General features: G+C 37.2%; 1 protein-coding gene across 9 annotated transcripts in view; it reads left to right on the forward strand.

The window, feature by feature from the left end:
- Positions 1 to 17461, forward strand: part of LOC110463698 — a 40669-nt gene that overhangs the window by 10551 nt on the left and 12657 nt on the right. For 2 of the 9 annotated variants that reach the window (XM_021518497.1, XM_021518501.1), the window contains exon 1: positions 12480 to 12585. The exons of 6 other annotated variants lie outside the window; for them this stretch is intronic. The gene's annotated coding sequence lies outside the window, so the exon portion shown is untranslated. Of the gene's footprint in view, positions 1 to 12479; positions 12586 to 12768; positions 12794 to 17461 lie in introns of those variants that run through there. One more of the 9 variants, XM_021518499.1, reaches the window with a different exon arrangement.

Below are 17461 nucleotides of genomic sequence, written 5' to 3' on the forward strand. Positions count from 1 at the left end.
AAAAAAAAAAAAAAAAAAAAAAAGGTTTTTGGTGAGATACATATATTTTAATTCAAGGCCTTCTTCTTACAGAACAGAGTTGCACAGAATATTAATCATGATAAAACTTGAATATGTATGCTTAATTATGTGAGTACTAATGTAAAGGACCGTGGCTGATGTATTCCATCCTCAGACGGTTCCTCATGTGTATGATTTTGTATGAATTAACGTGTCACCTATGTCCATATCTTTTGCACGATTGATCGCGCAGGGGTGAGTAATCGTGTTGCGAACGCAGCACTTTTAGCACGATGTCTCACCTGGGTGAGAAATCGTGCCGTAACAGTCGACCTCTCCAATATCGAGCGGCAAATTGTAATTTGTATGTTACACAGAGATAATATAATCGTTATAAAAATATACGGACAATATAGCGTGTATGAGGCGTGAGGCTTGGCGCCATTTTGAGATGTAGGTACCAAAATAAACGATCCCATTACGATTAGTTTTGTATTATAGAAACTATTGATAACTAATCTTGTACAAATAAAAAGACGCAAAGAATCAGAAAACGATCTTTACATGTAGCGGGTCAACTCGCTTTTAACCTGAAAAAAGCTTCGCATTTTACCGAATCAGTTATTTACATTTGCTGCATATGGGGTGTCCTCGCGAATCTCAATTCGATCTTAAGCAGCTTTTTGTCGAAAAAAGAATGACAGGTGGCAGATGATCCAACACATTTTCAAGAGTATACCAATACGTTTTGGTAAAAGGCAATTACTGCATTTACAGATGGAAGTACCTGACTCGAACACTTCTAATCACTGACAAAACGATTACTGTATAACCACCTAAACTTAGTAGGGATATTGTATGAAACATACACAAATAATGTCTGCACATAAGTCCGACTTCATAATCTGCTGTCCACTGGTTCAAGCATGCGTAATATTCCCGTTAATGTTACTGTACACACACGAGCACGCTCATTTACAGACAACTGGTTCATCCGTTGTACTATAAAGTCAGATCCGCGCTTTCACAAGAAGGTTAATACAACAATATACTCTCCTCCTGCATACAAACACCCAAGCACGCATACGCAACACACATGGTGGTACATCCTTAGATTACCTTAACTGTAAATAGGATGTTGAACCAAATAAAACCAAACCAAACCATTTACAGACAATATATAAATAATGCCAAATGGCATTTGACACTTTGCCAATGGAAGCTGATATTCGAAAAGGACAACCTCGTCTCGGCGGTTTTTCTCTATAGCTTGGACACCATTCACAGATTTTTTGATTTGACACAGTGTAATGTATTAGCTCAACTGGTTCGCAGGACCAAGGTGAGCTTATGCGATATCGTGGTGTCCGTGGTCCGTCGTCTGTACGTCAACAATCACTTTGAACGACTTTAAGACTTCTTCTTAACCACTGTTTGGAATTTGACTAACTTTGACTGGAAGCATCCCTAGTTGACTGGGATTCAAAATTGTACAAATGGTTGGGCTGACCCTTCACCCCCATGGGGCTGAGGGGTGGGGCCAAAAAGGGGCAATTTGGTTGTATTGCTTTAAGCGACTTCTTCTCTGGAACTAAGAGATGGATATCAACCATATTTGACTGGTAGCATCCCTAGGTGGTGGGGATTTAAAATTGTACAAATGGTGGGGCTGACCCCCCAGAGGCCTGAGGGGCGGGGCCAAAAGTGGTCAATTTGGCTTTACTGCTTTAAACGACTTCTTCTCTGGAACCAAGAGATGGATCTTAACCATATTTGAATGGAAGCATCCCTAGGTGGTGGGGATTCAAAACTGTACAAATGGTAGGGCTGACCCGCTAGGGTGCTGAGGGGTGGGGCCAAAACGGGTCAGTTTGGCTATATTGCTTTAAGCGACTTCTTCTCTAGAACTTAGAGATGGATATCAACCATATTTGACTGGAAGCATCCGTTGGAGGTGGGAATTCACAATTGTACCAATGGTTGGGCTGACCCCGCAGAAGGCTGAGGGGCATGGCCAAAAGCAGGCAATTTGGCTATATTGCTCTAAGCGACTTCTTCTCTGGAACTAAGAGATGGACTTCTTCTGTAGAACTGTGCCATGGATATCGACCATATTTAGTCGGAAGCATTCATGGGAGGTAGGGGCCTAAAAAAGTGTATTGCTTGGAAATGGTTCAGATCCCCACTGTATAACCATAAATACAATTGCTGAGTATAAAGAAAAGAATGCACAGTTACTTCTAGGATGGCACTAGGGTTTGGCCCTACTCTTGGAGACATAGTCCCTTGGTTATAACTTTGAAACGTCTGAGATCCCCTCTCCTAAACTATATATACAAATGCTGGGCAAAAAGAGACGAATGCGGTCATGCTATTAGAATAGACCCTGGGGTCTGACCGAACCCCTAGGGACCTTGTTTCTTAGTCACAGCTAGGAAACAGTTTAGATCCCCACCCAGAAACCATATATACAATTGCTGAGTATAAAGAAATGAATGCACATATGCTCCAATGATGGCCTTGGGGTCTGCCCCAGCCTTGGAGACTTAACCCCTGGGTCATAACTTCAGATTGTTTAAGATCCCCACCCCAAAACTATATATACAATTGTTGGGCATAAAGAGACTAATGCAGTCATGATGTTAGAATGGATCCCAGGGTTTCCCCCACATTTGCAGACTTAACCCCTGGGTCATAACTTTGAAACGGTTGAGATCCCAACACTAAAACTATAAATACAAATGCTGACCAAAAAGAGACGAATGCAGTCATGATATTAGAATTGATCCTGGGGTCTGGCCACAACCTATGGACCTAGTTTCTGAGTCACAACTTGGAAACAGTTGATATTCCATCACATAACCATACATAAAATTGCTTGGCATGAAAAATTTCATACAGATATGCTACAAGGATTGGCCTTGGGGTCTGGTATATTCCCTTGGATCTCATTTGGAGAGTATTTTGCCATGATTGCTTAGATATCCAGTTGAGCGATACAGGCCCTCTGGGCCTCTTGTGTTTAAGAATGTCTTCAAGGAGAAGTGAAGCCGCGCCACCATCTAATATATATGGCAGTATTGACTTCTACGGTTGCTTGACTCGCTACCTAACAGTAAGAGTAACTCCCCTTGATCGGAACTCTTTTGTGTATCTGTTTTACCATGTGTCTTTCTGGTTAAAACTGTGTTGAGTGATAGTGGCGGGCCAATGGGGTGTTGCCCTTGTTGCCCGGGCAACACACTTTTCTCTGTGTTCAAAAATAATTGTTGTTAAAATTTCCTCTATTTCATATGGGATTTCCTTCTAATATCAACCATCCCTTGGACTATGAATTTCTATGGCTTCCCCTTGCCAGTAGTTTGAATATCTATATATGCCTAATTTTATTAAGACTTTTATCAATAATACTGGTATTAACAATATATGGACAACCTAAAAACATGTACGGTCAATAGAGATACCATAAAATGAATTATCAAGAAGAGATTTTTCGATCAATTTATCCAGAAATGGTATCATGACATAGATAGTTCTTCTCGTGGTAAAACCTATTCAATTTTCAAAAACGAAAGGAAATTTGAACCATATTTGCTTAAGCTCTTCCCAGAAGAACGGAACATTTTGTGTAAATTTAGAATGTCCTATTTAAGTCTGCCAATAGAAATAGGTCGATGGACAGGCGTCCCAAGACAGGAACAAATGTGTCCCTTTTGTACAACAGATGTAGGTGACGAATTTCATTTTTTTTTACCAATGTCAGAATGACACTGTAATTGAAATACGTCATAAATGCATTCCCAAATATTATTATATCAATCAAACTATTGTCAAAATGGAAGGTTTGTTTTCTATTTGTAATTCTTCCTTACTCAGCAAAATAAGCAAATTCTTATCTCAACTAGAAAAAATGTTAAATATATCATAATCATTTATTATGTATGCCATGTATGTTTTGCTATTCTATTCTATAATATGCTCTGCTATATATGTAGCTATGCACGTTATGATTTGCTATGCTCTGAAAAGTATGTTTGTATGTGTGTAGGTAGGCTATTATAAGTGTGTATGCGTGTATGTGTATATGATATTATATTTATGTATGTATGCTAATATATGTATGTAGGTATGTGTGCTGTTATATGTATGTATATATGCTATTATATGTAGAATATTATATATATGAAAGCTATTATATGTATGCATGTTTACTGTTATATGTACATGTATGTATGTATGCTGTTATATGTATGCTATTTTATGTATGCATATATGCTGTTATATGTATGTATGCATGTATGTTGTTGCATGTATGAAGGTAGGTAGGAAGGTAGGTAGGTATGTATGTATGTAGGTAGGTAGGTAGGTAGGTAGGTAGGTAGGTAGGTAGGTATGCATGCTAGCATATGTATGTTTGTATGCTATTATATTTATCTATGTTGTTATATGTATGTATGATAATATATGTATGTATTATACTGTATGTATGATTTGCTATGCTATGTCTATTATGTATGCTTTGTATGTATGCATTTGCTTTAAAAAGCACCAATCTATCCAGTTGGTCTGCCATTATAAAACGTATCCGAAGATTGACCTCCTGTTACACACGTTTCGGGCTATAAGAATTTCTGCTCAGATTTATGGACCACAATAAAAATTGTTTAATTGAACATTTAAATCGTGTTCTTGAATATGGGAAAAAAGGTCAACATATTCCGCAAAATGGCTGCTGCAGACTGGCTTTTGATAAGTCGAAATGTATGCATCCCTATGTAAAAAGTGTGCAGTGTCACTACGAACACTACTGCGATATGCGTTGATTTTTGTATTTGACAAAATGTCCGTGTAATGTCGGGTCCTGATTGGTCGACATTTAGATATTGACCGATATTATAGATTTGGTATATAGATGTATTATGTAGGGTTGTGAACGGTTAGCCGGTTAGCCGGCTATTCGGGCGAAAGACCACGAACCGGTTACCAAAATCCTTAACCGAAAAGACGGACATTTACTTACCCCCTTTGGGAGCCCCATGTTTCCCTGGCTTAGACCTACAACCTATCTGCATTTGTATAGATGCGACAGACATTGCATAGTTTTGTAATAAAAACAGTGTTCAGGGATTGCATGTTAGTGTTAATTGTGTACTCTAATTTAAATACTGGCAAAGAGATGTCGCCAACACCATACAAAATTTAAAAGGAAGCCAGAATACAAAGCTGTGGTATATCAAATTTCTGAAAGCTGTGTCGTTGATGGAACTTTAATTACCATGCCGCACGTGACATAATTACCATGCCGCACGAGACACCATTCTTAGCGTATTAATTACAACACTGACCGGAACTACAATATTCAATGTAAATAAACATGACGGCTGCTGAAATATCGCTGGGCATTGTGAGATTTGATAATGTCATTGTAAATTAATGTGCAAAATAAAAAATAAAATAAAAAACACTTTTATTACAACGAAAACAAGACCAAGGTCTGCAATATGGTACAAAATGCACATCGGTTGAATTCACCAATGCCGGCAATGGAAACAATTTTAACGCTCATGCAATTTATCAGAAATATCGTCTGTTACACTGCACTGATCAACAGGGGTTCGTTATAAATGTCTGAAATACACATATTCTATAGACCTACTGACACATATGTTACAGACCTACTGATATGAGTCACAGCACACATAAACATTCGTCATTTCAGACATTTGTAACGAACCTGTGCTCCGTCGCAAGATCACTCACTTCAAACGCTATCAGTTTCACGCGTCTCGGATCCACGGTTCCTCAGTTTCAGACGACATGTCAAATAACGATGCTGTTATAGAATCTACCGACTGTTGTCGGGTTCCCATACAATCAACAAATACATTCACGCCTGGATTCTTCACAAAATGAGCAAAGAGAAAAGTTCGAATTAACTTCAAAAAATAACTCCCTCGTGGAGGTCAAGGTCCCATTCACGGTGTTCACTGTATTTATCCATGCGCGAAATTTGTTTCGGGGGGAAAATCGAAACAATTTCAAATCTAACTTTCAGCTCAGATTTCTATTGAAAAACTGGAACCACTCTATAGACATTTCATACGCAATTGTATTGATACTAAATTGTGGAATAAATTTTCAGTGTTTGTTAAATTGTCAAAGTACTTCTTTGTTTGCCAATCAGCACGCGACAATACGCTGTTGAAACTATTGAACGAAATTGTGTGAATGTTGATAAGGCGGGCATTTTTAATTTTAATTATAAATTATAAGTTAAAAAAGAACATAAGAGGCAGATAAAACGTAAATATAAGTATTGAACTGTTTTTGTATGGTATTCATGATCTATTTGAATGACACAGCTTTGCGAGCAAACAAATCATAATGCGCTAGCGCGCATTATGTTGTGTTTATCTTGAAATACACGAGTAAACTATCATGCTAATTAATATATACATGTATGTTTGTGGTGTTAATACGTTTTAGATAGAACATTTTCCAAACATATAATGTATTTGTCACTGTTTATATTATTTGACTACCAGATTGACCGATTAACCGGTTACTCGATCGGTACATTGTTCGAGTTACCGGTTACAAAAATTAGACCGGTTTGACAACCCTAGTATTATGACATTGCGATCATTTTCTGATGCATTACTTGCTACTACTGGGTTAGTTTCGGCACCTTATGGTGTAACGATTCCTGTTACGAGTAGATATTGCTATACTTTATAATAAAAAAGGAAATGTATTTACCCTTCCAGAGCAATGATTTCACATCTGCTTAAGTAGGTTCATGTTGTGTAAAAATTCGTAAAAAGTATATGAATAATAGATAAATAAATAAATACAGGTACTGCCATCAAAAGAAGTGGTAGCATACATGTATGTGTTAATTCTCTTAAAATAATGATAAAAAATATACAACATTTACATAGCGCCCTATATAATTTGTAAAATTACTCTAAAGCGCTTTACAACACATGGATAATAGTATTAGTTATAATTGTAAAACAAAAAGCAAAGGCTTACAATCACTTTTATTCATTAAGCAAGCAGATAATAATCGCAGTATGCACATAAATGAATAAATAAAGGATGGTATTTACGTGACATATTTGCAAAGAGCATAAATAGCAGACATGGAGAGGTGAGTTTTGATATTTTTCTTGAATTTGGCCAGGGTAATTGACTTTCTAATAGCAGATGGTTAGCTTTTCTACAAAGTGGCCGAAACCCTTCCAAAGCACCGGTTTCCATAGGTCACAGTACGAGATTTTGGGACACACAACAAAGATTCTGACTCCGACCGCAGTGATCGTGACGGCTGATACAGGGTACCAAGCTCCTGTTGGTCCTGGGGAGCTGTTTCATTCAGTGCCTTGTGTGTGTACACCATAATGTTGTACTGCAACCGGTATTGTACATGTAACTAGTGCAATGAATATAGCACAGGTGTGCTGTGCTCTCTCTTTCGAGTACGAGTAACCAGCCGTGCTGCAGTGTTGTGGACCCTCTGCAGACGACTAGCTAGTTTGTCAGATACACCACAGAGCAGGGCGTTACCAAAATCCAACGTAGAGTTAACAAGTGAATGCACAAAAATATTGCATGCTTCTGCAGTTATAAACTGCCGAATACAGCCGATGTCCCTGATCTGGTAGTAACATGATTTGGCAATAGCGTTCACGTGTTTCTCCATGTTCAATGAACTATCAAAGTACACCCCTATGCTTTTAACAGCTGGGACAGTCTTAATAGTTCTGGCACCGACCTTGAGGTTGAGAGCCATTGTTTGCTGACACTTTGGAGAAAAGGCGATCAGTTCCGCCTTTTCCTGATTAAGCTTTAGCATGTTGGCGTTCATCCAGGTACTGATATCTGTCAGACAGGCTTTCAAATTTGCTGTAATTGTATCCCAACTGTCATGTGGCTTGATGGCATCACCCCGCTGAACATAGTCGGTGAAACCCACATTACCTTAACAAGGAATGATTCTGATCTGCATTTGGAGGCCCTAGTTGTAGATGATATTGATGTTGACATACTCGCTGGTATCCTGTTTATGAGTGTTAATGACATTTCAGTTAGACCGTCTAAACATTAAATAAGAATAGGGGAAAAGACATTGTCCATTATTGCCAGGGATGTAGTGATATGTCCCAACATCACATCCGTAGAGCTCAGGCTCACGTCTTGAGAGCTGATCATCATCAACCGTTGTATGGTCAGGTTCTTATTTGGAGGTTAGTATCCCAGATAAACTCCTACCGGAAAGTATATTAGCCCTAGAACCACGTTTCGACCATAGTAAAACAACAACAAAGCCTCTCGCCAACTCGTCTGACATTTATGTGGACATTCCGTTGTCCAATCAGAAGCTAACGCACGTCATTCTGATACTGTGAAACTCGATCCGGATAACATTCTACCAGAAGATGCCAGGCAAGCCTTTCGCGACAATATTCACCAGTTTGACAATCTCTTTGACTTGAACAACAAGGGATATAATGAAGCAGCAGGACAGTTTGAGGCACATATCAACATGGGTCCATTTCAACCCCCTCAACGAAAGGGTAGAATTCCCCAAATACTCACGCGATAATCTCGTTACCTTACAACAAAAGTTTGATGAACTTGAGAACCAAGGCGTATTCCGCAAACCTGAGGATATTGGGGTTACAGCAGGATAACTTAACCCCTCTTTTCTTGTCAAGAAACCTGTCGGTAGTTTTCGACTTGTAACGGCGTTTGAGGACGTCGGTCGGTACAGCAAGCCTCAACCGTCTTTGATGTTAAAATGGTTGGTTTGAACCCCTTGGCTGGAAAGGGGCGGGGCCCAATAGGAAAAGTAGAGGTATAACCTTTAAAACCCTGCTTCTACCGTACGGATAATGTTTATTTTATCCTAATTTGGTCTGGAGCATCCTATGGCAAAAAGGACTTGATCTTGTATAAACGGTGGGTGTGGCCCCTTTGGTTGCAGAGGGGCGGGGCTAAAAAGGGAAATTGAGGTTTAAATCATTAAAACCCTTCTCCTTGTGTGTACCATTTGAGGGATTTTATCCAAATTTGGCCAGGAGTATCCTTTGGCAAAGGGGTTGTATAAATGAAGGGTGTTGCACCATAGGGTGCAGAGTTGCAGGGCTCAATAGGGGAATTTGAGGTTTAATTCTTTAAAACACTTGGTAACCGGCATCCAAGAGCGGCATATATTGCAACTATGGCTGCGGCGACGTTATGATCGTCTTTCGAACTATCAGTATAAAATGATTTAAAGTCCTTATATTTCAACAATTGTGTGATTTGGAAGGCTGAGATATGTTCGTGTTTGTCTTCTTGTTGTAACACGCAACTGATGCCGACTTTAGTACCTCACTGAAACATACTGCCGAAGACACCAAACAGCACACACCATCCGGTCACATTATACTGACAACGGGCGAACCAGTTGTCCCACTCCTAAATTGCTAAGCGTTACGCAGGAGTATAAACTGCCATTTTCCCCAGACGACTCTGGTATGTCTCGGCCAGGGGACAGAGCCCAAAGCCTTCCTCACAGGGGCGAACGCTCAACTAAAGGTCAAAAGTGAGGCATTGTCAAGGGAGACATTAGGAAGAAGAAAGTTGTTTAGAAAGAAGAGAAAAGATACCATCCCAAATGAAGTCGCCTCTTACGATCATGCAATGTGGGCAGCAGGTACTATTTCTTACGCTCTACCTGCAGAGACATAATTTTCTATAAATAGCTACAAATACCTTGATCTTGATACCTTGGAGTATGTACTCATTCAATGTTTTATCACGTATCAAGTTGGGAAATGGAGATAATTTTTAAGTATAGCAACATGCAGTGACATTTGAAACATGCAATCATATCTCATACCCTCATAATCTCAGTCTCTGTTTATATCATTGGAAGCATAAATCAAAAAGATGTCATAGGTATTCCGATTACTGACCTTTTTATTTAAAAGAAAGGAAGTTGCTAGAGTGTTTACATTAAAACGCGATGCGACGGAAAAGAACAGACATGAGCAACACTATACTGCCATCCCCCTTTTCTCGTTTATGTCGGGAGCATACAAATATGTTGAGGAGTAAGCTGAATGTTTTAGGGAAGAATGAGTTGCGGGAAAATGCCTCTGGACATTACTGCCAGAATATTATTAGTTTTTAGTAGAAAGTTGTTCTTTTTAGTAAGATGAGCTTAATGTGGGCACAGAGACATAAGTTAGGAGGGTCTTAGTTGATGTAAAATTTTGTTTAGACTATCAGCGTTCCTTGTCCGCGATGGTCTCAGCTTAATTGCTGCCTTCGGCTGTCTTAAGCCGAGGGGACTATTGTTTTTTTTATAATAGCTATATTTTCAACTATAGTATATCAGTTCTATCTTCTTGTAATATGATGTATATGTACATGTAAGTGTTCTGTTTCACTGTGTCTTGAAAAAGGAGCGGATCGCTCCGAATTACGTCTTTGCCCAATATAATATTTTAAGTAATTCGTATCCTACGGACATACCTCCATTAGGATCCAGTGTTATATGAGACTTTACCGTCTATATTACTTCTTTGACCCGTACAGTAATATATATATATATACTCGAGACTTCAGTGTTGGGTTTCGATATTCCAGCTAAGTAACGTAAGCGTTGTTTCTCAATACTTATATCAAAACCATCTTACTGACATGTATAGTGTGGTCACACATGTGGTTCTACTGGCTAAACAGTATGGTCTGTTCCTCCTTGTTTATTTTTTATTTTGTTAAACACTATCAATAACTAAGGACATTTACGGACGTGACTCCATGTGTGTTGTGAAAGCGTGCATGCGTGTATGTTTGGTGGAGAGAGGATATGTTGGTGTACTTGCCCCCCTATGATGCCGACTTTATAGTGTTCGCTCATTGAAATGCTATGCCGAAGGCACCCAGCACAGCATTCCGTCCGGTCACATACTGACAACGGGTTAACCAGTTGTTTCCATTACCCATAATGCTGAACGTTAAGGTTATTCCGTCTTTGCGTATTGCAGAGTTATCTTCTCTTGAAAGCAGGTATTGATTGTTACGTCATTTGTTAGTGAGAGTAACGTCATCATACTTTGGGAAAACGACGTAATTTTCTCACACAAACCAATGACGTAATTATCAATACCTGCTCTCAAGAGAAGATAAATATCAATACGCAAAGACGGAAAAGGATTGTGTCACCATTTCTCAGTAGAATTTCCTCAAGTTTTGTAGTTATATTGCTTTGAAGTAAAGAAAGTGTTCTGCCACAAAAATAAGGTTGTCAGAATTTTAAGGAATTTAAACGGAAATTTATGTAAAAAAACAACAATTGAAAGAACCATTTTTTTTTGCAAAATAATGTCAATAAAAATGATAATGACATAGATTAGTATTGCATTAATGTATATCAATTTGATAAATGCTGAAATTGTGTAAAATCTATTATCTATAAACGATTAAAAATTGACATTTTACAATGAAACCATATACAAATAGTAATTTCATGTAAGTTATCTTTCTTGAAAAACTTCACAGTAGTGAAATAGGTAGTCGGTTTCCTGAAGTACAGAAAAATGGACACATGTGAATCATTGATAAAAAAAACACAACTAAATTAATGCATGGATTGATTTGAAATACTTTAATATTGAGAGAACACACTTTTCTGTCGATAATAAACACACAATATTCATCAGTTTAATATTTAACATTAGAATATGCGGGAATTGTGATACTGTCTCCCTACATTGGATTTTCAACTAGGGATGTACTTCCTATTTCCGTTTATCAATACACTCCTTTGACCTTAAGCAGGAAACAACAAATACCAGTTCAGGACTTCGTTAAGGTAAAAGTGCTGTCCCCCTGTCATATATTACGCATTCTTATTTATTGGATAGCGAGGACCAGCCTCATTGCATAGCATATCACTAGCCATTTAAATCACTTGTTATGAGATTATATTCACCATCATCAGTTTGTGTGCTATTCAAAAACCCTTCGTTCTTGGTTTGCCGTCCGTCCGTCCTTATACAACTTTTATTTTTAAAGCCGTTCTGACGGAATAATAAATATTTTTAACGTACAAATGAATAGGGAGGTAAGTGTAAATATATTACAGCACATAACCTAACTCAATACATATTGATCCTCTTACCAGAGTTTGTATAACATCCTTGTCAAGGAATATTATTATTGATTCTGAACGGCCCATCATCACAAAAGAGGTTACTACTGCCAAAACAATGTAGATAAAACAAGTAACTTGTGTAAAGGAAATAACGTCAACCTGCACAACTACCAGTAACATTTATTTGTATGTATTTTGCCTTAGGTCGCAGACCAGATGATCACGTGCATACATATATTACTGCTCGTGTTTCATTTGCCGATATCACACAGGCCGGGGTTTATTAATAAGGATAAACAAGCGAGCTGCCTAGAATGTGTATATACATATGTCATACTATTATGTGACCGCTGTATGTAAGCTTGGACATAGTGCAGTCAATTTGTGGATGTGAGGCATTGCAGACGACCTACGGAAGGTTAAAGTTGGTAACGGTAATATATTAATATGTAAATGTGGGCTAGTCATGACATCCGCTTCGTATTAAGTTTTCGTAAAGTAATCCTCAATCGTCTCACAAAACTACAGGAAATTACTTTTAATTTGTTATACATGTACCACAAAATCGAGCTCCTCGTTGTTAAAGCCGTTCTGACGGAATGATGGATGATTTTGATGTACAAATATTTAATGTATAGGGAGGTAAGTGTTAATCTATTACAGCACATAACCTAACTAAATATATAATGATCCTCATACCAGAGTTTGTATAACATCCTTGCCAAGGAATATTATTATTGATTCTGAACGGCCCATCATAACAAAAGAGGTCACTACTGCCAAAACAATGTAGATAAAACATGTAGCACGTGTAAAGTAAAGCCGTTCTGACGGAATGATGGATGATTTTGACGTACAATTGTAAAGGGAGGTAAGTGTAAATATATTACAGCACGTAATCTAACTAATTATATAATGATCCTTATACCTGGGTTTGTACAACATCCTTGTCAAGTGTCTCTGTGTAAATCTTTTCTAAGTTTTTCGACTCTGATCTGTTTTATGTTTATGTTTTGTTGACTGTGAAGTCCAAGCATAAATTCATTATAATGGCTATACCAGACAAAATGGAGTATATATGCTGGAAAGCGCATTCTCCTAAATTTCAATTGGGCTAATTCTCAAACGGTGAACCCAATTTCCTTTGGCAATGTTTCTTAATATTTCAAAAATTTTCTATCGTCTTGAAATACTTCCATACACTAGGGTTTTCGTAGGAATTTGGAGGCCGATAAGTTGCTTAATTATTAGTACATGCAAATACATGTATCGGAGATTTAAAATGTAAACATGTTGTATCCTGTCTTATAGGCATATTAATCAAATTCCATTCATAGATAAACAGCATTTTGTTATACATATTTTATTTAATTGTGAAAATGTAGTTATGTCCCCCAAACGGAGTGGTGGGACATATTGTGTTACTCCGTTTCTTTTCATTATTATTATGATTACAAGCTAACCGAAATATAATATATATATATATATAATATTCTCCATGTCTGCAACAACAACAAAAATGAGTACACGGCTTTAAATATGAAAATAAATGCATACATAGAAAATAGGTAGACAAATTTAGGTTTAACTTTGTCAATAATGTTACATTGTCATTATATATATTTATAATCGCATTGAGATTGGATACAGTTGTCAGAATAGCATTTTTATAGCAGCACACCTTTTAAAGACTTGAGTATCAGGTCAGGTATGATTATAGAGTTGTAATTTCAACTATTTATTTTTCATGATGCACGACTTAATCCCCAGGGTCAGGGTTTGAACCTTGATACCATTGCGGTAGCATATGCATAAACCTTCATGCTCAGACACAATTGTATTGTATAACGTTGGTATCTCTACTGTTTACATGTTATATCAAATTGGTCAGCAGGACCACAATCAAACATAGTTTCACTAGTGCAGTAAATATCTGTCCATGTCCAACTATCAAAGATTAAAGATCTCAATCAGTATTTGAAATTGAGGTCAAAGGTCAATAGTCAAATTGACCTTGTAAACACAGCAAAGATATGCTTCACTGAAACCATTATTTCAGTACTTGAGATCAATGTCATCCAAAGACCTCACTTTATGATTGACATGCCGACATCCTATGATGCTCTTCAGTAAAAGGATTGAAGCCAATTCATCAAACAGTCGTCGACATATGCTCTGATAACTTTTATTTCAGTAATCAAGTTCAAAGTCAAAGGTGAATTGAGGTCACAGTGACCTTGCTTTTAGGATGCCACACACCGCCTGATTATGTTTCTATACATAGTTATTGATGCCCATTTATGAAACAGTGTCTGAATAAATGAGAAATGCTCTTAAACTCATTATTTTAGTACAGGAGGTGCAGGTCAACTTGAGGCTGCATTGACCTTGTTTAAGGATGCGACACACCGCTTTCCCATGATGTACCTTTATAAAATGTTTGATGCCCATTTATGAAACAGCTACAAACATATGGTCTGGAAACCATTATTTCAGTAATCAAGTTTAAGGTCAAAGGTCAAATTGAGGTCACAGTGACCTTATTTAAGATGTTTGGTACCACATTCCCATAAACTTCTGATAAAAAATAATTGATGCCATTTAATGTAAAAGCAGCTGAGATAATTAAAGCAGAACAAATAAGGCGGAACTTTACTTTTTGCAATTTGGCCCGCCCACATCAATCGCCAAATTAAAGTTCTTAAGTTTCATTGCACTATGATGCATTTTTAGCTCACCTAGTCCATGGTGAGCTTATGCCATACCGCAGCGTCCGTCCGTCGTCGGTCCGTCAACTTTTTCTTTAAAACGCTGCTAGTCCTGAACAGCCAAGTAGATTTTGAATAAATTTGGTCTGGAGCATCCTTAGGCCAAAGGGACTCAATTGGTGGGCGTGGCCCCCCTGGGGGCAGATGGACTGGGCCCAATAGGGGAAATAGAGGTAAAACCTTTAAAATCCTTCTTCTACCGTAGTGATTAGGGGATTTTACCCTAATTTAGTCTGGAGCATTCTTGGGCCAAGGGGACTCAATTTTAAAAAAATGGTGGGTGTGGCCCCGTTTGGGGCAGAGGGGCGGGGCCGAATAGGGGAAATAGAGGTAAAACCTTCAAAATCCTTCTCCTACCATGGGGATCAAAGAATTTTATCTTTATTAAGTCTCCCAAACGAAGTTTGGGGACTTATTGTTGTTACTCCGACGATTCTTATTATTTAAATTGGTATATAGGGGTATCAGGGGACTGCTTATTCAACCGCATTGGTTTCGTTTCCATAACAATAATAAATAATTAAAAAAATAGTGAACAACTGTTTTCTAAGAGTAATTGGTTGTAATCACCTAAATAAGGTAAAGAGAGCATATTAAGTACTAGCATCTACAAATGTTACTAGTTTGCATATTCAATAGTTGTAGATTGTTTTAAAATATCAAAATATGGTGCGAAATATTTCACTGCATTTGTATACACTGTATTACTAATTTTGAGCAAAATAATATCTTAAAATATTAAAGTTTTTTCCAAATGAGAGAATCGAAAGTAAAAAATCATTTGTAAAAGATACAAAAGTTTTAATAAAGTTTACTTAAAGCTGAATCAATAAGAAATATGTGAAATGTACTATCTTTCATCGAGATCTTAACCTTTGATAGATAAATCTGTGAACATACTTTTTCATAAATGCATACCTAATTCATCAGTATTTAACTGTGCTTGAAATAATATACAAGCATATCATATTTGAACCTTTCGCTTACATGTACACCAACTGGGGAAAAAAATGTGCAAAAAGGCTGTTCTAGCCAGTTTACAACAAAATCTTTTAATCTTGTCGTTTTAATGAATTTGTGTAATTTGCTATTTAAGGTGGGAATATATTTATTAACTAAAGTTATATCTTTACCAGTGTACAGATTTTTTAGATTAATTTACCACGTAATTAATCTTCAATGCATTACAATAAAGCTATATTCTATATACTTCTTTAACCATACTTATGTAGACAAGTGGAACTAGACCGAGTCATTTTCCTACCACCAGGTAACTCAGTTGGTACTTTTAGTAGAGCATCCATCTAGAGTTCAGAGCGTTCTGGATTCGAATCCCAGTCTAGCAGTGCATTTTTCTCTCCTGATAAAGTTTGTGCCCAAATAAATAGACCCAAAGAAGGTGGTAAAAGTGCCGTGAGTGTGCGGGGTCAATTCAGAACTTCAGTGAGGAAAGAATGTAGCAGAACTGGACTGGTTTGTTCGCCGGTGACAAGGTAGCTGTTACAGAACCAAGGGTTCGAACACCAGTCTGGCCGTGCATTTTGAATTTTCCTCTCCTGTTAGTATAACACCAAGATTTTAGGGAAATTTGGTTCAGGAGAGTTTATATTTATTACCCTACTTCATAGGAATGGTCTGTGTTGTATTTATATTGTATTTTGATTACAGCACTCAACTTATGTAACTATTGTTCAAATGTATCTCTCCCAATTCAATAATTTTGTAATATCCGTATACCTACTTGTGTAACTATTCAAACCATGATTTGATCTATGAGGCGCCATAAACTTAGCTCTATTTGAAGTTTTGAAAGTAAACAGTCTTTCATGTTCTCAAGTCTATCATACATAAAAACACACTCTTGTTGTATCAATAGCATGATTTAATCTAAAACGAGGAAAATAATATCTTATATGGTAATTGTAAAATTTTAAAGAAGTCTGAATGACATCTATATGCTTCCATGTTTAAAGAGATTTAAAACATATCTGGTGACGATGCAATCACGTTTTCAGTGCATGCAATATAATGTTCTGTATTTCAATTTTGTTATAAAAGAAGACATTTGTTAGCTGAAACTCACCAAATGGCTGCAGAGACTAGTTCATGGTATTGGAGAAAGTTTGTGTTGAGAGAGAGAGAGAGAGAGAGAGAGAGAGAGAGAGAGAGAGAGAGAGAGGGTGGGGATGGACTATTATATTTTTGAGCTCAAGCTGATGAATGTATGGATAAGTGTAATAGAAGAAAATTATTGATTTTATAATTCATTTCCAAAGCCCAGGAGACAGCTATCAGAATATTATTTTTACAAAACAAGAAGTTTTTCCCATTTTTTCCATTCCTTTTCAAACTTCTCTCTATAAGTTTCTCCTTTGCTATTTGCTATAAATCTTTGTATATTATGGTAGTCTTTTATTGTGTTAACCAATGCATTTATATTTAAGGAGCTATGAAGACAACGCATTTTATATACATATTGTTTAATTATAATGAGTATCTCATTATCAATTCTACCATTAACATTTTGTGTAAGAAATCCAAA

The sequence above is a fragment of the Mizuhopecten yessoensis genome, unplaced genomic scaffold (genome assembly GCF_002113885.1).
Source record: "Mizuhopecten yessoensis strain PY_sf001 unplaced genomic scaffold, ASM211388v2 scaffold10921, whole genome shotgun sequence".
In the NCBI taxonomy this organism is placed as follows: Eukaryota; Metazoa; Mollusca; class Bivalvia; order Pectinida; family Pectinidae; genus Mizuhopecten; species Mizuhopecten yessoensis.